Here is a 22,482-nt window from a genome sequence, read left to right as displayed (position 1 = left end):
CATCCGGACTATCCTGCGTTGACACCTTTTATACATTTTTCTCTTCCATCCATGCCCACTGGAGATTAGCTACAGTGCCATGGGTTACAAACTTCTTGATAATGTTGCACACTGTGGACAAAGACAAATCTAGATCTCTGGAGATGGACTTGTAACCTTAAGATTGTTGATATTTTTTCCACAATTTTGGTTCTCAAGTCCTCAGACAGTTCTCTTCTCCTCTTTCTGTTGTCCATGCTTAGTGTGGCACACACAGACACATAATGCAAAGACTAAGTGAACTTCTCTCCTTTTTATCTGCTTTCAGGCGTTATTTTTATATTGCCCACACCTGTTACTTGCCCCAGGTGAATTTAATGGAGCATCACATACTTGAAACAATCTTATTTTTCCACAATTTTGAAAGGGTGCCAATAATTCTGTCCAGCCCATTTTTGGAGTTTGGTGGGACATTATGTCCAATTAGCTTTTTTTCCCTAGCTTTTTTGGTTTAGTTCAAATGCATACAAAGGGAATAAACATGTGTATAGCAAAACATGTGTTACTGCAATCCTTTTCTGTGGGAAATACTTCATTTTCTTGAAAAATTTCAAGGATGCCAACATTTATGGCCATGACTGTATGTTTCTAGTATTAAGTATTCAAGTCACTTCATCTATTCTTAAAGGAGTTATCCAGGGAAAAACATTTTATATATATATCAACAAGCTCCAGAAAGTTAAACAGATTTGTAAATTACTTCTATTGAAAAATCTTAATCCTTTCAATACTTATGAGCTGCTGAAGTTGAGTTGTTCTTTTCTGTCTAAGGGGAGCTGTCCAGAGTAAAAGAAATCCCCATAGCAAATCTCTTCTACTCTGTGCAGTTCCCGAGACAAGCAGAGATTTCAGCAGAGAGCACTGTTGCCAGACAGAAAAGAACAACTCAACTTCAGCAGCTGGTAATTATTGGAAGGATGAAGATTCTTTTATAGAAGTAATTTACAAATCTGTTTAACTTTCTTGAGCCAGTTGATATATAAAAAAAAGTTTTTTCCTGGAATATCCTTTTAAGTCTAGAAAGAATTAAATATGGAGGAACACACCCTGCCGGAAATTACTATCTAGGTGATAGATTTACCTTCAGGCAATGCAGCCTATTACATGTCTGTGTACAGCAGAGTGTCATGATAACCGCCAATAACATGTTGTCAATTTTTTTTCGTTGAGGCACTGTTTGTAGCAGACTATTATTAACAGTACCACAGTAAAAAAATTATAAGGAGCCACACTCCCTGCGGATGTGTATATATGTGCATGTATTGCTATGGAGCAGAGTGCAAAGTATCTTTAAAGGGGTACTCCGGTGCAAATTTTTTTTAACCCCTTAACGTCCACCGACGTATATTTACGTCCCTGGTGGCTCCTGCAATATAACGCGCAGTCACGCGGTGAGCGCGTGTCATATCGGGTCGGTTCCGGTATGTAACTGAAACCGGGATCCAGGGTTAATAACGCACAGCAGCGATCGCGGTGCCGCGTGCTATTAACCCTTTAGACACTGCGTTCAAAGTTGAATGCCGCTTCTAAAACAAAAGTAAAATCTTCCCGGCTGCCCAGTGGGGCTGATTGGGACCACAACAGTGAAAATGCAGTGTCCCAGTCAGCTAGGACGCGAGCAGAGTGTCACTCACCTTCCTCCAGCGCATCCGATCGGCGATTGTTTGCTCCAAGCCTGAGATTCAGACTTGAGCAATCGACCGCCGATAACACTGATCAATGCAAAGCTATGGCTTTGCAGCGAACAGTGCTTGCATCCAGTGTATGCAATGTTATAGCCCCCTATGTGATTTAACCCTTTCCCTAATAAAAGTCCAAATCACCCCCCTTTTCCCATTTAAAAAAAAAACCATGTAAATAAAAATAAATATAAACATATGTGGTATCGCCGTGTGCGTAAATGTCCGAACTATAAAAAAATATCATTAATTAAACCGCACAGTCAATGGCGTACGCGCAAAAAAATTCCAAAGTCCAAAATAGGGTATTTTTGGTCACTTTTTATATCATGAAAAAATTTATAAAAAGCGATCAAAAAGTCCGATCAATACAAAAATTGTACCAATAAAAACTTCAGATCATAGCGCAAAAAATGAGCCCTCGTACCACCCCATATGCAGAAAAATTAAAAATGATATGGGTCAGAAGGGGACAATTTTAAACGTATACATTTTCCCGCATGTAGTTATGATTTTTTCCAGAAGTACGGCAAAATCAAACCTCAAAAATATAATAAGGGTATCATTTTAATCGTCTGGACCTACAGAATAAAGATTAGATTATTTTTGGGTAAAATGACTGATGTCAATCCAAAGTAAAATTGGTGGCGCAAAATATAAGCCATCATATGGATTTTTTGGTGCAAAATTGAAAAGGCTATGATTTTTAAAAGTGAGGAGGAAAAAACGAAAGTGCAAAAATGGAAAAACCTGTGGTCCTTAAGGGGTTTAATCAACTGGTGGCAGAAAGTTAAACAGATTTGTAAATTACTTCTATTAAAAAAATCTTAATCCTTCCAGTACTTTATTCCAGTTTTATTTTTTGGGTGATCTGACAGAATGCTTTAAGTTTTCCCTTTATTTTTTTGGAGCAGTGTATATAAAAATGTATGTATGTTCAACCCGTAACCTTGCTGGAAATATAAGCGAAAATTTAATTCCATTAAGGTGCACTCTTTTTTTGACTTTTTAACCCCTTAAGTACCGAAGTCATTTTGGCCTTAATGGGGTACTCCCGTGGAAAACTTTTTTTTTTTTAATCAACTGGTGCCAGAAAGTTAACCCCTTAAGGACCTGTTTTTTTTTTCCGTGTTTGCATTTTCGTTTTTTGCTTCTTGCCTTTAAAAAATCATAACAACCTAAAAAAAGTCCAAAAAATGGCTCCTCAAAATAAGTAGAAAAGGGGTCTAAAAAGACAGAAGACCAAATATGTATACCTACAATACGCTACAAAAGAACGTAAACCTTGTGCCCCAATAATGAAGTACAAACAGTATAAAAATATATATATGTAAATTTTATTAGGTACCAAAACATAAATTAAAAAAATATATAATATAAAATAGGAACAGGAAAATTTGTGCACAATCAATATAAATCAATAGATATAAGTTAATATAAAAAATTTATCTCAATTTACAGCATGTAATAATTGATAAAAATAAAAGCAGGATAAAAAAGTATATAAAGGGAGAATTGGGTCCGGTAGATAGATTATAATGTATATATATGTATTAAATCTATATGTACATACAGGAGATAGGATAAGTGTACAGAAGTAACTAAGAATAAAGTGCAAGTGCTAAAAAACTGTAAACACTTCTTACATAGTGAAAAATATATCACACAGTGAATAACTAAGCAATAACTAAGCAACCGGGCTTTCTCGAGTGTCACTCCTCGAGAAAGCCCGGTTGCGGGCGAAACGCGTCGGAGACTCATAGCAGGTGTAGGGTCCAGTCCGGTATCTATATGTCTTCTGCCTTCTATTTCATCTAACTGTCGCCTCCATTGTGCACTTTTGTTTTTGTATTTTACACATTACATGTTATGTTGCTTAAACACCACTGCTTTCCTAGCACGTTGCACTTTGCTTAGTTATTTACTGTGTGATATATTTTTCACTATGTAAGAATTGTTTACAGTTTTTTAGCACTTGCACTTTATTCTTAGTTACTTCTGTACACTTATCCTATCTCCTGTATGTACATATAGATTTAATACATATATATACATTATAATCTATCTACCGGACCCAATTCTCCCTTTATATACTTTTTTATCCTGCTTTTATTTTTATCAATTATTACATGCTGTAAATTGAGATTAATTTTTTATATTAACTTATATCTATTGATTTATATTGATTGTGCACGAATTTTCCTGTTCCTATTTTATATTATATATTTTTTTAATTTATGTTTTGGTACCTAATAAAATTTACATATATATTTTTATACTGTTTGTACTTCATTATTGGGGCACAAGGTTTACGCTCTTTTGTAGCGTATTGTAGGTATACATACTTTAAAAAATCAAAACTCTTTAAATTTTGCACCTAAAAATCCATATGATGGCTTATTTTTTGCGCCACCAATTCTACTTTGTAATGACGTCAGTCATTGTGCCCAAAAATCTACGGTGAAACGGTAAAAAAAATCATTGTGCGACAAAATTGAAAAAAACCCCTGCTGTTTTGTAACTTTTGGGGGCTTCCATCTCTACGTAGTACATTTTTCGGTAAAAATGACACCTGATATTTATCCTGTAGGTCCATATGGTTAAAATGATACCCTACTTATATAGGTTTGATTTTGTCGTACTTCTGGAAAAAATCATAACTTCATGCAGGAAAATTAATACGTTTAAAATTGTAATTTCTGACCCCTATAACTTTTTTATTTTTCCGTGTATGGGGCGGTATGAGGGCTCATTTTTGCGCAGTGATCTGAAGTTTTTAACGGTACCATTTTTGCATTGATAGGACTTATTGATCGCTTTTTATTCATTTTTTCATTATATAAAAAGTGACCAAAAATGCACTATTGTGGACTTTGGAATTTTTTTGCGCGTACGCCATTGACCTTGCGGTTTAATTAACGATATATTTTTATAATTCTGACATTTCCGCACACGGCGATACCATATATGTTTATTTTTATTTACACTGTGTTTTTTTTTATGGGAAAAGGGGGGTGATTCAAACTTTTATTAGGGGAGGGGTTAAATGATCTTTATTCACTTTTTTTTTTTTTGCAGTGTTATAGCTCCCATAGGGACCTATAACACTGCACAGACTGATCTTTTACATTGACCACTGGTTTCTCATAGGAAACCAGTGATTGATGATTCTGCCGCTTGACTGCTCATGCCTGGATTTCAGGCACTGAGCAGTCATTCAGCCATCGGACAGCAAGGAGGCAGGTAGTGACCCTCCAGCTGTCTTGTAAGCTGTTCGGGATGCCGCGGCGGCTATCCCGAACAGCTCCCTGAGTTAACCGGCATGCTTTCACTTTCACTTTAGACGCGGCGTTCAACTTTGAACGCCGCGTCTAAAGGGTTAATAGCGCGCAGCACCGCGATCAATTAGCTACAGGTCCCGGCTGTTGTTAAAGACTGGGCCCGACCTGCTATGATGCAAGCCTATGGGAGGGGGCGTGATAGCGTGATAGCTGTCACACCCCCTCCCGTAGGCATGCATTGAGGGGCGGAGCGTGACGTCACACGGGGGCGCAGGCGTGACCTCACACTCCGCCCACCCTATGGTCGCCCGTAATCAGACCCGGAGCGAACACGCTCCGGGGAATGATTACAAACGGGGTGCCGCGTGCAAGATCACGGGGGTCCCCAGCAGCGAGACCCCCGCGGTCAGGCATCTTATCCCCTATCCTTTGGATAGGGGATAAGATGTCTAAGCACCTAAGTACCCCTTTAACCCTGTAGGTGTTTCACAGGAATAGCAGCAAATTCAAAATCTCAATTTTTTACACTAACATGTTCTTGGAGACCCAGTTTTTGAATGTTTGCAAGGGGTAAAAGGAGAAAATGCCCTCCAAAATGAGTAACCCAATTTCTCTCGAGTAAGGAAATACCTCACATTCTCAAAGTTCTCTGTGGGTGTACTAGAGGGCTCAGAAGCGAAGGAGCGACAATGGCATTTTGGAGAGTGAATTTTGCTGAAATGGTTTTAGGGGGGCATGTCGCATTTAGGAAGCTCCTATGGTTCCATAACAGCAAAAAAAAAAAACAAAAAAAAAAAACACATAGCATACTATTTTGGAATCTAGTGTAACCCCATTTCTTCTGAGTATGGAAATTCCCCATATGTGGACGTCAAGTGATCTGCGGGCGAACTACAATGCTCAGATGAAAAGGAGATTTTGGAGAGAGAATTTGTTTGGAATGGAAACAGGGGCCATGTGCATTTACATAGCCTCCCATGGTGCCAGAACAGTGGAACCCCCCACATGTGACCCCATTTTGGAAACTACACGCCTCACAGAATTTAATAAGGGGTGCAGTGAGCATTTACACCCACTGGTGTTTGACAGACTTATGGAACAGTAGGCTGTGCAAATGAAAAATTACATTTTTCATTTTCATGGACCACTGTTACAAAAATCTGTCAGACACCTGTGGGGCTTAAATGCTCACTGTACCCCTTATTACATTCTGTGAAGAGTGTAGTTCTAAAATGGGGTCACATGTGGGGGGTTCCACAGTTCTGGCACCATAGGGGCTTTGTAAACGCACATGGCCTTCAATTCCAGCCAAATTTTTTCTCCAAAAGCCTAATGGCACTCCTTCTCTTCTGAGCCCTGTAGTTCGCCCGCAGACCACTTTACATACACATATGGGGTATTTGTATACTCAGAAGAAATGGTGTTACAAATTTTGGGAGGCTTTTTTCAGTATTACCCCTTGTGAAAAATTTGGGATATCACCAGCATTTTTGTGAAAAAATAAAAAAATGTCAACGAAAATTCTTCAAACACCTGTGGGGTGTTAAGGCTCATTATACCCCTTGTTACATTCCTTAAGGGGTGTAGTTTCCAAAATGGGGTCACTTTTTTTTTTGCGTTTATGTCAGAACCGCTGTAACGATCAGCCACCCCTGTGCAAATGTACATGGCGCTCTATCACTCCTGAGCCTTGTTGTGCATCTGCAGAGCATTTTACATTCACATATGGGGTATTTCCATACTCACAAATTTTGGGGGTCTTTTTTCCCCTTTTACCTTTTGTGAAAATAAAAAGTATGGGGCAATACCAGGAAGTTACTGTAAAAATATAAAAAAAATTTACAATAACAGGCTGGAGTAGACCCCAACTTTACCTTTTCATAAGGGATAAAAGGAGAAAAAGCCTCCCAAAATTTGTTAGGAAATTTTCCCGGGTACGGAAATACCCCATATGTGGCCCTAAACTGTTGCCTTGAAATACGACAGGGCTCAGAAGTGAGAGAGCGCCATGCGCATTTGAGGCCTAAATTAGGGATTTGCATAGGGATGGACATAGGGGTATTCTACGCCAGTGATTCCCAAACAGGGTGCCTCCAGCTGTTGCAAAACTCCCAGCATGCCTGGACAGTCGATGGCTGTCCGGAAATACTGAGAGTTGTTGTTATGCAACAGCTGGAGGCTCCGTTTTGGAAACAGTGCCGATGTTTTTCATTTTTATTGGGGGGGGGGGGGGAACTGTGTAGGGGTATGTGTATATGTAGTGTTTTACTTTTGTTTTGTGTAGTATAGTGTTTTTAGGGTACATTCACACGGTCGAGTTCACAGTGAGTTTCCCACTGGGAGTTTGAGCTGCAACGGAAAACTTGCTGCATCTCAAACTTGCAGCATGAAACTTGTAAACCAGCCCGTGTGAATGTACCCTGTACATTCACATTGGCATGGGCGGGGCAAACCTCGAGCTGTTGCAAAACTACAACTCCCAGCATGTCCTTTGGCTGTGATGCAATATGGGAGTTGTAGTTTTGCAACATCTGGAGGGCCACAGTTTGGGGACCACTGTGCAGTGGTCTTCAATCTGTGCTCTTCCAGATGTTGCAAAACTACAACTCCCAGCATGCCCAGACAGTCCAGACATGCTGGGAGTTGTAGTTCTTTAACATCTGGCCCTTCAGATGTTGCCAAACTACAACTCCCAGTATGCCTTGGATGTCTGGGCATGCTTGAAGTTGAAGTTTTGCAACATCTGGAGGGCTACAGTTTGGACACCACTACTTAGCGGTCTCCCTATTGTTCTCCAGTTTTTGCAAAACTACACCTCCCAGCATGCCCTTCGGCTGTCTGGGCATGCTGGGAGTTGTAGTTTTGCACCAACTGGAATCACACTGGTTGAGAAACATTGTTTCCAACTCAGTGTTTCCCAACCCGTGTGCCTCCAGCTGTTGCACAACTTCAACTCCAAGCATGCCCAGACTGCCCAGGCATGCTGGGAGTTGTAGTTCGGCAACATCTGAAGGGCCAGATGTTATAGAACTACAACTCCCAGCATGCCTGGACTGTCTGGGCATGCTGGGAGTTGTAGTTTTGCAACATCTGGAAGAGCACAGATTGGAGACAACTGCACAGTGGTCTCCAAACTGCAGCCCTCCAGATGTTGCAAAACTACAACTCCCAGCATGCCCAGACAGGGCATGCTGGGAGTTGTAGTTTTGAAATTCCTAGAAGCAGCAGTAAATATCACCTTACGGCGATTTTCACTGCTGCTTCCACTCGCCTGCCGCATCCACAGCTGCTTCTTCACTTGCCTACCGCCGCCTCCACGTGCTTCTGCCGCCGGTCCCCGGTCTGTAATGCTGCTCCATCCCAGCAGGTATGTGCCGCGGTCACCCGCAGCTCCCAGGATCCTCTTCCCCCGCTCTGCCTGACTTCTAGGGGCAGGCAGAGCAGGGGATATGAACTTTACCCCCCCCAGTCAGCGATCACTGTTATTGGTCCACAGGGGCCAATCACAGTGATCGCTGACCAGGACCATCCACAGATGGTCCTGGGGGGGGGGGGATTGCAGAAGTTGTCCCCCACTGCCAGTTAACCCATGCGATGCCGCGCATCACCGGGTTAACTGCATGACTTTTATAAAGTTATGATGTGTGAACTACCAGCACATCATGACGTTTATATGTCATAACGCGGGAAGGGGTTAAAACACATACGTTTTTTGTGTGTCTCAAATGAGTAAGGCTGGGTTCACACTACGTTTTGTCCCATACGGGAGCGCATACGGCAGGGGGGAGCTAAAATCTCGCGCTCCCGTATGTGACCGTATGCGCTCCCGTATGCCATTCACTTCAATGAGCCGACCGGAGTGAAACCTTCTCTTCCGCCCCCTCTGGGAAGACCAACAATCTTAGGTTTCCTCTTCTAGATCTATCTTCCATTTCTATTATTTTCTGGGTTAAAGAATTATTCTCATTTTGAGTTGTTTCTAACTTTTTTTTTTCAATATCTGCCTTTAATCCTGTAAATCTTACACTCTTTCCTCCATTTCTTTACATCTTTCCCTGAGTTTTCTCATATCATCACTTATTAATGTCACATCTGACCCTATACTTCCTATCTGGTCAGCTAATCCCTCAATAGAGGTATTGCTTTTCCCTATTGCCTCCAATATCACTTTCATTGTTACTGTTGAACCCTCCTCTTCCTCCTCCATTAAATTTTCCCATACATTTTGCTTTCTCTGCTTATTGTCCCATGTCAATGTTGGCGATGCCATATATTTATCCATTCTCCTCGTATTCTTGTTATCTTTTACCGGGCTTGTGGACTTCCTTTTTGGGGGCATTTTGATTCTGTAACCAACAACAATAAATTAACCACCTCTTCCTATCCTCGTGTCATACCGTACTGACCACAGATTGGTTAATAACACACACCAATGTTACATTATTCTTACAAAACGCTGTTAAGTTATGTCCTTGCCTCAGTCCCGGATATTACAATGTTAAATTATCGTAACTCTACAGCAGTCCTTTGAAATCCACTCCAGATACAACCTATTCATGACATTACCAACAAATTCTCACCTAATCTTAACTTGAATGAAGATGTTACAAATATCCGCGCAGACAATGTTAAATTATTATGTCCTTGCCGTGACCCTGCATAAATCACTCCAAATGAAACGTATGTAGTCAGTGGCAAAAATTAGCTAAATATTTACACAATAAATTGTTAGTTGTACTATTATATGCCACCGGTCTTACTCTTTAAACATTTATTCCCCCCCCCCCCACCTAATGTTAATAAGTTAGCAGGTTGGTTCATAAAAGATTCTTCACTTTCAAAATTATTATTAGTCATTAATTTTCCAGGGATGATACAAGGAGTAAAATAATCTAATAGCACAGTCCAAGAAAATGATGTCTGCACCACACCACGTATGCTTTAAGTGCACCGGTTCCCACTATACAGCTGCAATATTCTTGTGTTTTACAGCTCGGTCGGTGCCCGTGTCAAAAGCGCATCATGTAAGATACCATTCACAGAATAATAGACGACACAGCACTCGATTAGCTACTTATTCTTTGCTGCTTTATTGGACATTTGCCGGGCAAACACACGCTTTGTTGGTGGAGTGTATCCTCGTGTGTTTGCCCGGCAAGTGGCCAATAAAGCAGCAAAGGATAAGCAGCTAATCGAGTGCCGCGTCGTCTATTCTTCTGTGAATGGTATCGTAAAATGATCTACCCCTTTTAGAAGAACGGAGCGATCTTGCCCATCTTGCAGATTTTTCTCCAGGATTCGGCCAGCTTCTCTTCCCACCATGCTCTCACCACAGCGGGAGTGAATTCTGCTATAGGGAAGCTCCCTTTATAGCGGCCAGTTCTCCCTCAGCAGACTCTGGCTGTTCTGCCTCCACGCTGACCCCGGGACTCTGCACACGCCAATGCTCCTCCGGCAACCATACTCCGTATTCCAGATCCAGCTCACCTCTGCAGCCTCCTGCACCATGCGGACTGCACGTCTCCTCGCTGCAGCAGCGCGTCGCCGCCAACTCCTCTCTCCATGTCCCTGGCTCACCTCGCCCCAAAGCGCATCCAGCATCTTCCCCACTCTCCTAGCACCTGGCAAAGGTGCATTCCGGTATTTTTTTAAGGGGCTAGATTGTAGAGTCAGGGTCGGGAGGGGATGCCTCATTCCAGCGGCCCAACCATCACCGTGTCCCACAGCGTGGCATGGTACACGAGGTGGAGGGAAGGGGGCGGAGCCTAGCTTAGTTTCCTGCCACCATGTTCCTCCTACACATATTGATTTTTTATTTGTTATGTTTACCCTCTCTTGTCTCTCATTCTCTTCCCTCTTGGGAAGAATTTATGATTTAAAGGGGAAGACAGGATGTGTACGAGCATATTGGTAGGGGTTTAGGGGATAGACACAAAAGAATAGGGGGTTTAGGGGATAGACAAAAAAGAATAGCTATAGGGAATATTTAAAAGGAACAGTTATTAGGTATAATTTGTTAACTTGAAACACATTTAACAAAATAAACATTATAGCGAATAATAATTTAAAAAAATCATATTATTATTACTCTTTTTTTACCCCATGTTCCGGGGGTGTGGTGGGGGTAGGGGGGGGGTTTGTTGCAGTTATGATACACGGTAACTAGTGCTACCATAAAAATGTTTAGGTATTGTCCCAGCAGTATGAGGAGACCATATAGTAGCTGAATGACACAGCCGTGAATTGGCGGCAGCTTGAGGAGACCATAGGGCCTCACAATTCCTAAGATTAAAAGATGAATTTTTAAATTTAAATTGAAGATTTATGGTAGCTAGTGCTACCATAAAAATGTTTAGGTAATGTCCCAGCAGCATGAGGAGACCATAGTGCCTCACAATCCCTAAGATTAAAAGATGAATTTTAAATTGAAGTTTTATGGTAGCTAGTGCTACCTTAAACATGTTTAAGTAATGTACAAGCAGCATGAGGAGACCATATAGTGGCTGAATGATACAGCCTGTAGTTGGCGGCAGCATGAGGTGTCCATATAGTGGCTGAATGACACAGCCTGGAGTTTGAGGCAGCAAAAGGAGAAGATATAGTGGCTGAATGACACATCGTGGAGGTGACGGCAGCATGAGGAGGACATTTAGTGGCAGAATGACACAGCGTGGAGGTGGCTGCAGCATGAGGAGAACATATAGTGGCTGAATGACACAGCTTGGAGTTGGCGGCAGCATGAGGAGACCACATAGTGGCTGAATGACACAGCCTGGAGATGGCAGCGGCAGGAGAGCACATAGTGGCTGAATGACACAGCCTAGAGGTGGCAGAAGCATGAGAAGACCATATACTGGCTGAATGGCACAGCCTAGAGTTGGCGGCTTTAAGAGGAGACCATATAGTGGCTGAATGACACAGCGTGGAGGTGGCGGCAGCAAGAGGAGACCATATAGTGGCTGAATGACACAGCATGGAGGTGGCGGCAGGATGAGGAGGACATATAGTGGTTGAATGACACAGCCCTGAGGTGGCGGCAGCATGAGGAGAACATATGGTGGCTGAATGGCACAGCCTGTAGTTGGCGGCAGCATGAGGAGACCATATAGTGGTTGAATGGCACAGCCTGGAGCTGGCGGCAGCATGAGGAGACCATATGATGGCTGATTGACACAGCCTGGAGTTTGGGGCAGCAAAAGGAGACAATATAGTGGCTGAATGAAACAGTGTGGAGGTGGTGGCAGCATGAAGAGGACATATAGTGGCTGAATGACACAGCCTGGAGGTAGCGGAAGCATGAGTAGACCATATACTGGCTGAATGGCACAGCCTAGAGTTGGCGGCAGCAAGAGGAGACCATATAGTGGCTGAATGACACAGCCTGGAGTTGGCAGCAGCATGAGGAGACCGTATAGTGGCTGAATGACAGCATGGAGGTGGCGGCAGCAGGAGGAGACCATATAGTGGCTGAATGGCACAGCCTGGAGCTGGCGGCAGCATGAGGAGACCATATAGTGGCTGAATGACACAGCCTGGAGTTTGGGGCAGCAAAAGGAGACCATATACTGGCTAAATGACACAGCGTGGAGGTGGCGGACGGATGAGGAGGACATATAGTGGCTGAATGACACAGCGTGGAGGTGGTGGCAGCATGAGGAGAACATATAGTGGCTGAATGGCACAGCCTGGAGTTGCTGGCAGCAAGAGGAGACCATATAGTTGCTGAATGACACAGCCTGGAGTTGACAGCAGCATGAGGAGACCATATAGTGGCTGAATGAGAGCGTGGAGGTGGCGGCAGCAGGAGGAGACCATATAGTGGCTTAATGGCACAGCCTGGAGCTGGCGGCAGCATGAGGAGACCATATAGTGGCTTAATGACACAGCCTGGAGTTTGGGGCAGCAAAAGGAGACCATATACTGGCTAAATGACACAGCGTGGAGGTGGCGGCAGGATGAGGAGGACATATAGTGGCTGAATGACACAGCGTGGAGGTGGTGGCAGCATGAGGAGAACATATAGTGGCTAAATGGCACAGCCTGGAGTTGGTGGCAGCAAGAGGAGACCATATAGTGGCTGAATGACACAGCCTAGAGTTTGGGGCAGCATGAGGAGACCATATAGTGGCTGAATGACACAGCGTGGAGGTGGCGGCAGCAGTAGGAGAACATATAGTTGCTGAATGACACAGCGTGGAGGTGGCGGCAGCATGAGGAGAACACATAGTGGCTGAATGACACAGCCTGGAGTAGGCAGCAGCAAAAGGAGACCACATAGTGGCTGAATGACACAGCCCGGAGTTGGCGGCAGCAAGAGGAGACCATATAGTGGCTGAATGACACGACACAGCCTGGAGTTGGTGGCAGCATGAGAAGACTATATAGTGGCTGAATGACAGCGTAGAGGTGTCGGCAGCAGGAGCAGAACATATAGTGGCTGAATGACAGGGACGGAGGTAACGGTAGCATGAGGAGAACATATAGTGGCTGAATGACACAGCCTGGAGTTGACGGCAGCATCAGGTGACCACATAGTGGCTGAGTGACACAGCCTGGTGGTGGCAGAAGCATGAGAGAACATATAGTGGCTGAGTGACACAGCGTGGAGGTGGCGGCAGCATGAGGAGAACATATAGTGGCTGAATGACACAGCCTGGAGTTGGCCGCAGCATGAGGAGACCATATAGTGGCAGAATGACACAGCCTGGAGTTGGCGGCAGCATGAGGAGAACATATAGTGGCTGAATGAGACAGCCTGGAGGTGGCATCAGCATGAGGAGAATATATGGTGGCAGAATGAGACAGCCTGGAGGTGGCAGCAGCAGCATCAGGAGTCCTGAAAGTGACCCGGTGACAGATTGGTGCGGTGGGTGGCAATACCAGTACCCAGTGACGAAGGTGGGTTTAAAAAGGTCTGATGCGGAGGAATGTTTGTAACTGGGGAGCAGCGCCTTAAATCTGTTTTGCACTGTCCATATTTGTGAAGTGTTGGTATGGCACCATGGTCAATTTACTCTGATGCATCAGGTATTGGTGGGTGGAAATCCTGGCTGATCCATGCCTGATTCATCTTCACAAAAGGTCAGTCTCTCCACATTTTTCGTGGACAGACGAATTCTCTTTGGGGTGACTATGGCCCCAGCCGCACTAAATACCTGCTCTGATGGCACACTACTGGCCGGGCAGGACAGCTTTTCCAGGGCAAACTCTGCTAGTTGCGGCCACAAATCAAGTTTTGGCTGCCCAGAAGTCCAGCGGATCTTCAAGGTGTGTTGGCATGGTCATGTCAAGGTATGCCACAACCTGCTGGTTCAGGTCCTGCACCAGGTCTACCTGCTGCTGATGAGTTGCTTCACTATGCGGGTGAAGAAAGGTACTCGTCAGCGACTGTAGACTCAGGCTGCTGCAGATGGAACTGGTACTGCTCCTGCCACCCCACCTCTCCCCAGCAGCCATGGCAGTGGAAGGTGAGCACAGAGACGCCCCCCGAGTCAGACCTGCAAGAGGATGGATGATGGCGCCCATAGGCATCGGCCAACTGACTACGTAGGATGTCTCTGTAGTAGGTCAGTTTGTCCTCCCTCTCAGTGGGTGTAAAAAAGACCCCCATTTTGTGCCGGAAGCGAGGGTCCAGTAAGGTGGAGAGCCAGAAGTCATCCTGCTGCCAAATGGTGACAATTCAGCAGTCAATACGCAAGTAAGTGAGCATGCATCGTGCCATTTGTGCAAGTAACTCGGAGGGACTCCCTTCTTTCATCTCCACTGCATATTGCCACAGTGACTGGCGACTGACTAATAATGTGGCTTCCTCTCCTCAAAGGGCCTGAGGAAATGGCAGGTGTCATGTATGAGCTGCCACTGGTTTACATTGAAGTTACACAGGGGAGTTCCCCTATCCGCTTGCATCATCAAGAAATCGGTGATGGCTTTTCTCTGTTCGTATAGTCAGTCCAACATATGCAGGGTGGAATTCCAATGTGTGGCACCGTCGCAAAACAGACTATGTTGGGCGATACCGTTCTGACGCAGCAACTCAAGGAGGGTGTGCTTTGCGGTGTACGAGTGGCTGAAGTGCATGCAAAGTTTCCTTCCCATTGTTAGGATGTCTTGCAAATGGGGGGGAACACTTCAGGAACCGCTGGACAACCAGATTGAACACGTGTGTCATGCAGGGCGCATGGCTCAGCCTTCCTTGTCACAGCGCAGACAAGATTTTCTTCCCATTGTCAGTCACCATGGTTCCAATTTCCAGTTTTCGTGGAGTAAGCCATGCTCCGATTTCTTTATAAATGACTTTTAGCAGTTCCTCCCCTGTGTGACTCCATTTGCCAAGGCAAACCATGTGAAGAACAGCGTGACACTGCCATGCCCTGCACACATGGTATGCTTGTCCATGCAGTGGAGGCTGAGGACACGGTGGAGGATGAGGAGGTGGAGTAACACACTGTCACAGGACCAACGGCCTGAGAGCATGGAGGAGGAAGTGGCATGACCTGTCCAAGTTGCTATTGTGGCTGTGCAGGAACCACATTCACCCAGTGGACCGTAAAGGACATATATTGTCCCTGACCATAGTTACAGCTCCAGACGTCGGCGCTGCCATGCACTTTGGTAAACGCTGACAGGCTCAAGAACTGGCCCACCTTCTCTTCCACAATATTGTGCAGGGCCGGTACTGCCTTCTTCGCAAAGAAATGACGGCTTGGTACTCTCCACCTCGGCTCGGCACAAGCCATCAGTTCTCTGAAAGGTGCAGAGTCCACCACTTGAGAAGGGAGGGACTGCAGCACCAGCAACTTGGACAGGAGCACATTCAGCTTCTGCGTCGTTGGGTGAGTGGCGCATACTGTTGTCTCTTGGACATTGGCTTCACCAATGGATTGCTGGCGGAATGACTGACTCAAAGTAGGAGGAGAAGGAGTATCTGGAGTGACAGAAGGAGGGTATGATACACAGTGCGCCTGATGAATTTAGGCCTCTGCCACTCCTCTGTGCACATCCTGGCACTTCTCTGCCTGACATACTTATGCGCTACAGTAAGCTTAGAAAAGTATCTGTGTACAACACCAGCCTGTGAGTACTTTTGCCTGGTCCTTCACAGTATCTAGGCTCTTGAGACTTTAACAGGAACAAAATAGTACACCACTTAGATGTACATATGTGCTATGCACTTATGAGGGGAGAAAAATGCACTACAGAACGCTTAAAAAAGTATTTGTGTATAACACCAGCCAGTGAGTACTTTTGCCTGGCATTTCACAGTATCTAGGCCCTTGAGACTTTAACAGGAACAAAATAGTACACCATTTAGATATACGTATGTGTTATGCTCTTATGAGGGCAGAAAAATGCTCTACAGTACACTTAAAAAAGTATTTGTGTACAAAACCATATGATGAGTACTTTTGCCTGGACTTTCACCGTATCTAGGCCCTTGAGACTTTAACAGGAACAAAATAGTACACCACTTAGTTGTACGTATGTGGTATGCGCTTATGAGGGCAGAAAAATGCGCTACAGTACACTTAACCTCTTAAGGACGTAGGGCGTACCTGTACGCCCTACGCCCGGTCCCGGTATTTAAAACCGCATCATACCGCGTCGGTCCCGGCGGCTAATGATAGCCGGGACCCTGGGCTAATAGCATGCGGCTTGCTATTAACCATTTAGATGCGGCAATCAAAGTTGATCGCCGCATCTAAAATAAAAGTGAAAGCTTTCCGGCAGCTCAGTCGGGCTGATCGGGACTATCGCGATAAAATTGCGATGTCCCGATCAGCTAGGACACGAGCTGAGGTCGTGTCCGATCAGCGTTTGATTGCTCCAAGCCTGAGCTACAGGCTTGAGCAATCGACCGCTTATAACGCTGAGCCATGCAAGGCTATGGCTTTGCAGGGATCAGTGTAAAAGATCAGTGTGTGCAGTGTTATACCCCCTATGGGAGCTATAACACTGCAAAAAGAAAAGTGAAAAAAAAAGTGAATAAAGGTAATTTAACCCCTTCCCTAATAAAAGTTTGAATCACCCTCCTTTTCCCATAAAATAAAAAGAGTGTAAATAAAAATAAACATATGTGGTATCACCACGTGCGGAAATGTCCGAATTATAAAAATATATCGTTAATTAAACCGCATGGTCAATGGCGTACGCGCAAAAAAAATTCCAAAGTCCAAAATTGCGTATTTTTGTTCACTTTTTATATCATGAAAAAATTATTAAAAAGCAATCAAAAAGTCCGGTCAATACAAAAATGGTACCAATAAAAACTTTAGATTACGGCGCAAAAAATGAGCCCTCATACCGGCCTGTACACGGAAAAATAAATTAAAGGGGTCAGAAGATGAGAATTTTTAACGTATAAATTTTCCTGCATGTAGTTATGATTTTTTTCAGATGTACGACAAAATCAAGCCTACATAAGTAGGGTATCATTTTAACTATATGGACCTACAGAATAAAGATAAGGTGTCATTTTTACCAAAAAATACACTGCCTAGAAACGGAAGCCCCCAAAATTACAAAATAGCATTTTTTCTTCAATTTTGTTGCACAATGGATTTTTTGGTAAAATGACTAATGTCTCTGCAAAGTAGAATTGGTGGAGCAAAAAATAAGCCATAATATGGAATTTTATGTGCAAAATTGAAAGCGTTATGATTTTTAGAAAGTGATGAGGAAAAAATTAAAATACAAAACTGGAAAAACCCTGGGTCCTTAAACGGTTAAAAAAGTGTTTGTGTACAACACCAGCCGGTGAGTACTTTTGCTTGGCTTTTCACTGTTTCTAGGCCCCTGAGACTTTAGCAGGAACAAAACAGTACACCTCTTAGTTTTACGTATGTGGTATGGACTTATGAGGGCAGAAAAATGCCCTACAGTGCGCTTAAAAAAGTATTTGTGTATAACACCAGCGGGTAAGTACTTTTGCGCTTGGCCTTTCATAGTATCTAGGCCCTTGAGACTTTAACAGGAACAAAATAGTACACCAATTAGTTGTACGTATGTGTTATGCACTTATGAGGGCAGACAAATGCGCTACAGTACGCTTAAAAAAGTATTTGTGTACAACACCGGCCGCTGGGTACTTTTGCCTGGCCTTTCACAGTATCTAGGCCCTTAAGACTTTAACAGGAACAAAATAGTACACCACTTAGTGGTTTTTATGTGGTATGCAATTTTGAGGGCAGAAAAATGTGCTAAAGTACGCTTAAAAAAGTATTTGTGTACAACACCAGCAGTACACACCAGTGCTGCAGCACATAGTCGCTGTGTACCACACCCAAAATTGCTCAAATTGCAAAATTCTCGCTCAATCTCACTCCCTTCCCTATCAGTGCTTCTAGGCAGGATTTGTGCTTGAACTGATTTGTTGCTGTTCTTCTGTGCAACACACTGCTCTCTGTAATAGAATGCTGTAGACAGTGACTGGGAGATAAATTGCTGCAGTAAGAATGCTTTTCTGTGAAACACACACTGCTCTCTGTCCCTCTCTTTGTGCAACAGAATTCTGACTTGACTAGGAGGTGAATCGCTGCTGGAAAAAGCTTTTCTGTGCAACACACAGAGCTGTCTGTCCCTATCTATCTCTATGCAGGGAAAGGCTGAAGTGACTGGCCGCAATATGGCTGTGACATCACAGGGGCAATATATGGCAATATATAGGGCTGTGACATCACAGGGGTGACTGGCTGCTGATAGGCTGCATCCTGCATGTCATTCAGGGTCATCCCGCCTACACTTGTTCCCACCTTCCCAGGATTCCTTGCCCCATGTCCTCACATGTGGACCCACCATTTTAGATGCCCTGGAGCCTGGACCGCACTAAATGGAGTTTAATGAAGCGATTCGCGCAATAGAATTGCGTCGATACTCGCATTCGTTGCAAATAAAATTTTTCCTAACATTCATAACGAATTCAGATTCGTCAGATTTGATTCGCTCATCCCTAATTGGTGATTAGGGGGAAAGGAATTGACCGTGAGTTTTTACTACCACAGCCCCAACCCTGTTAAGTGTATATTACAGATACTATAGATCTGTTTCCCACTAGTGTAATATACAGTGCATAGTGAAAGTATTCGGCCCCCTTGAACTTTTCGACCTTTTGCGACATTTCAGGCTTCAAACATAAAGATATAAAACTGTAATTTTTTGTGAAGAATCAACAACAAGTGGGACACAATCATGAAGTGGAACGAAATTTATTGAATATTTCAAACTTTTTTAACAAATAAAAAACTGAAAAATTGGGTGTGCAAATTATTCAGCCTCTTAAGTTAATACTTTGTAGTGCAACCTTTTGCTGCGATTACAGCTGTAAGTCGCTTGGGGTATGTCTATCAGTTTTGCACATCGAGAGACTGAAATTTTTGCCCATTCCTCCTTGCAAAACAGCTGGAGCTCAGTGAGGTTGGGTGGAGAGCGTTTGTGAACGGCTGGAGGTCAGTGAGGATGGATGGAGAGCGTTTGTGAACAGCAGTTTTCAATTCTCTCCACAGATTGTTGATTGGATTCAGGTCTGGACTTTGACTTGGCCATTCTAATATCTGGATATGTTTATTTGTGAACCATTCCATTGTAGATCTTGCTTTATGTTTTGGATCATTGTCTTGTTGGAAGACAAATCTTCGTCCCAGTCCCAGGTCTTTTGCAGACTCCATCAGGTTTTCTTCCAGAATGGTCCTGTATTTGGCTCCATCCATCTTCCCATCAATTTTAACCATCTTCCCTCTCCCTGCTGAAGAAAAGCAGGCCCAAACCATGATGCTGCCACCACCATGTTTGACAGTGGGGATGGTGTGTTCAGGGTGATGAGCTGTGTTGCTTTTACGCCAAACATAACATTTTGCATTGTTGCCAAAAAGTTTGATTTTGGTTTCATCTGACCAGAGCACCTTCTTCTACATGTTTGTTGTGTCTCCCAGGTGGCTTGTGGCAAACTTTAAACAACACTTTTTATGGATATCTTTAAGGAATGGCTTTCTTCTTGCCACTCTTCCATAAAGGCCAGATTTGTGCAGTATACGACTGATTGTTGTCCTATGGACAGAGTCTCCCACCTCAGCTGTAGATCTCTGCAGTTCATCCAGAGTGATCATGGGCCTCTTCGCTGCATCTCTGATCAGTCTTCTCCTTGTATGAACTGAAAGTTTAGAGGGACGGCCAGGTCTTCGTAGATTTGCAGTGGTCTGATACTCCTTCTATTTCAATATTATCGCTTTCGCTCTCTGCGCTTTAAACGGACCTCTGACACTATGACATTGCAGGTGCATTTATACGGAGACTTGGTTACACACAGGTGGATTCTATTTATCATCATTAGTCATTTAGATCAACATTGGATCATTCAGAGATCCTTACTGAACTTCCAGAGAGAGTTTGCTGCACTGAAAGTAAAGGGGCTGAATAATTTTGCACGCCCAATTTTTCAGTTTTTTATTTGCTAAAAAAGTTTGAAATATCCAAAAAATGTTGTTCCAATTCATGATTGTGTTCCACTTGTTGATTCTTCACAAAAAATTACAGTTTTATATCTTTATGTTTGAAGCCTGAAATGTGGCAAAAGGTTGAAAAGTTCAAGGTGGCCAAATACTTTCACTATCCACTGTACATGGTGCTCTAACTCCTGAGCTTTGTTGCGCGCCCACAGAGCATTTTACGCCCACATATGGGGTATTTCCGTACTCAGGAGAAATTGTGTTACAAATTTTGGGGGTCTTTTTTTCCTTTTACCTCTTGTAAAAATGAAAAGTATGGGGCAACACAGTATGTTAGTGTAAAAACCATTTATTTTTTTACACTAACATTCTGGAGTAGACCCCAACATTACTTTTTCATAAGTGGTAAAAGGAGAAAAGTTTGTAATACAATTTCTCCCGAGTATGGAAATACCCCATATGTGGCCCTAAACTGTTGCCTTGAAATATGACAGGGCTCCAAAGTGAGAGAGCGCCATGTGCATTTGAGGCCAAAATAAGGGATTTGCATAGGGACGGACGCGGATGCAAGAATTAGACTTGCCTCCGATACCAAAAATACCGTACAGCAGTGTTTCTCAAACAGGGTGCCTCCGGCTGTTGCAAAACTTCCAGCATGCCTGGAAAGTCAATGGCTGTCCGCCAATACTGGGAGTTGTTTTACAACAGCTGGAGGCTCCGTTTTGGAAACAGTGTCATACGAGAATTTATTTTTATTTTTAATCGGGGGAGGGGGGGGGGCTGTGTAGGGGTATGTGTATATGAAGTGTTTTATCCTTTATTTTGTGTAAGTGTAGTGTAGTGTTTTTAGGGTACATTCACACGGCCGGGGTCTACAGCGAGTTTCCCACTGGGAGTTTGAGCTGCAGCGGAAAATTTGCTGCATCTCAAACTTGTAGCAAGAAAATCGCTGTAAACCCGCCCGTGTGAGTGTACCCTGTACATTCACATGGGGGGGGGGGGCAAACCTCCAGCTGTTGCAAAACTACCACTATCAGCATGCCCTTTGGCTGTCCGTGCATGCTGGTGGTTGTAGTTATGCAACAGCTGGAGGCACACTGGTTGCAAAACACAGAGTTTGTTACTTAACTCAGTGTTTCGCAACCAGTGTACTTCCAGCTGTTGCAAAACTACAACTCCCAGCATGTATGGTCTATCAGTGCATGCTGTGAGTTGTAGTTTGCCACAGCTGGAGGCACACTGATTGCGGAACACTGAGTTAGGTAACAAACTTCGCAACCAGTGTGCCTTCAGCCGTTACAAGAACTACAACTCTTAGCATGCAGTGACAACTGAAGGGCATGCTGGGACTTGTAGTTATGCAACAGCTGGAGGCATACTACTAACTCTCTTAGCATGCCCTTTGGCTGTCCGTGCATGCTGGGGGTTGCAGTTATCCAACAGCTGGAGGCACGCTGGTTGCAAAACACTGAGTTTGTTACTGAGTTTGTGCCTCCAGTTGTTGAAAACTACAACTCCCAGCATGCCCAGACAGCCGAAAGACATGTTGGAAGTTGTAGTTTTGCAAACATCTGGAGGGCCTCAGTTTGGACAACACTTTGCAGTGGTGTCCAAACTGTAGCCCTCCAGATGTTGCAAAACTTCAACTCAAAGCATTCCCAGACTGACCAGGCATGCTGAAGGGCCAGATGTTACAGAACTACCACTCCCAGCATGTCTGGGCATGCTGGGAGTTGTAGTTTTGCAACATCTGGAAGGGCTACAGTTTGGACACTACTGCACAGTGGTCTCCGAACTGTGGCCCTCCAGATGTTGCAAAACTACAACTCCCAGCATGCCCAGACAGCCTTTGGCTGTCTGGGCTTGCTGGGAGTTGTAGTTTGGCAACTTCTGGAAGGCAGCAGTGAAAGATCACTTACCGCTGATCTTTACTGCTGCCTCCGCCGGTCCCACTGCGATCGCCGGTCCCGACACCCACCGCCATCGCCGGTCCCGGCACCTGTCACCATCTTCCCCCCACTCTGCCCCGACATCCAGGGGCGGGCA

At 44.1% G+C, this 22,482-nt stretch overlaps 1 protein-coding gene across 9 annotated transcripts in view; it reads left to right on the top strand.

Moving 5' to 3' along the window:
* Positions 1-22,482, top strand: part of MYOF (myoferlin) — a 228,335-nt gene that overhangs the window by 23,623 nt on the left and 182,230 nt on the right. The window lies entirely within an intron of this gene.

The sequence above is a fragment of the Hyla sarda genome, chromosome 7, assembly GCF_029499605.1.
Source record: "Hyla sarda isolate aHylSar1 chromosome 7, aHylSar1.hap1, whole genome shotgun sequence".
NCBI classification, from domain to species: Eukaryota; Metazoa; Chordata; class Amphibia; order Anura; family Hylidae; genus Hyla; species Hyla sarda.
The sequence above is the reverse complement of the archived record's forward strand: the minus strand, read 5'-3'. Positions and strand labels throughout refer to the sequence as shown.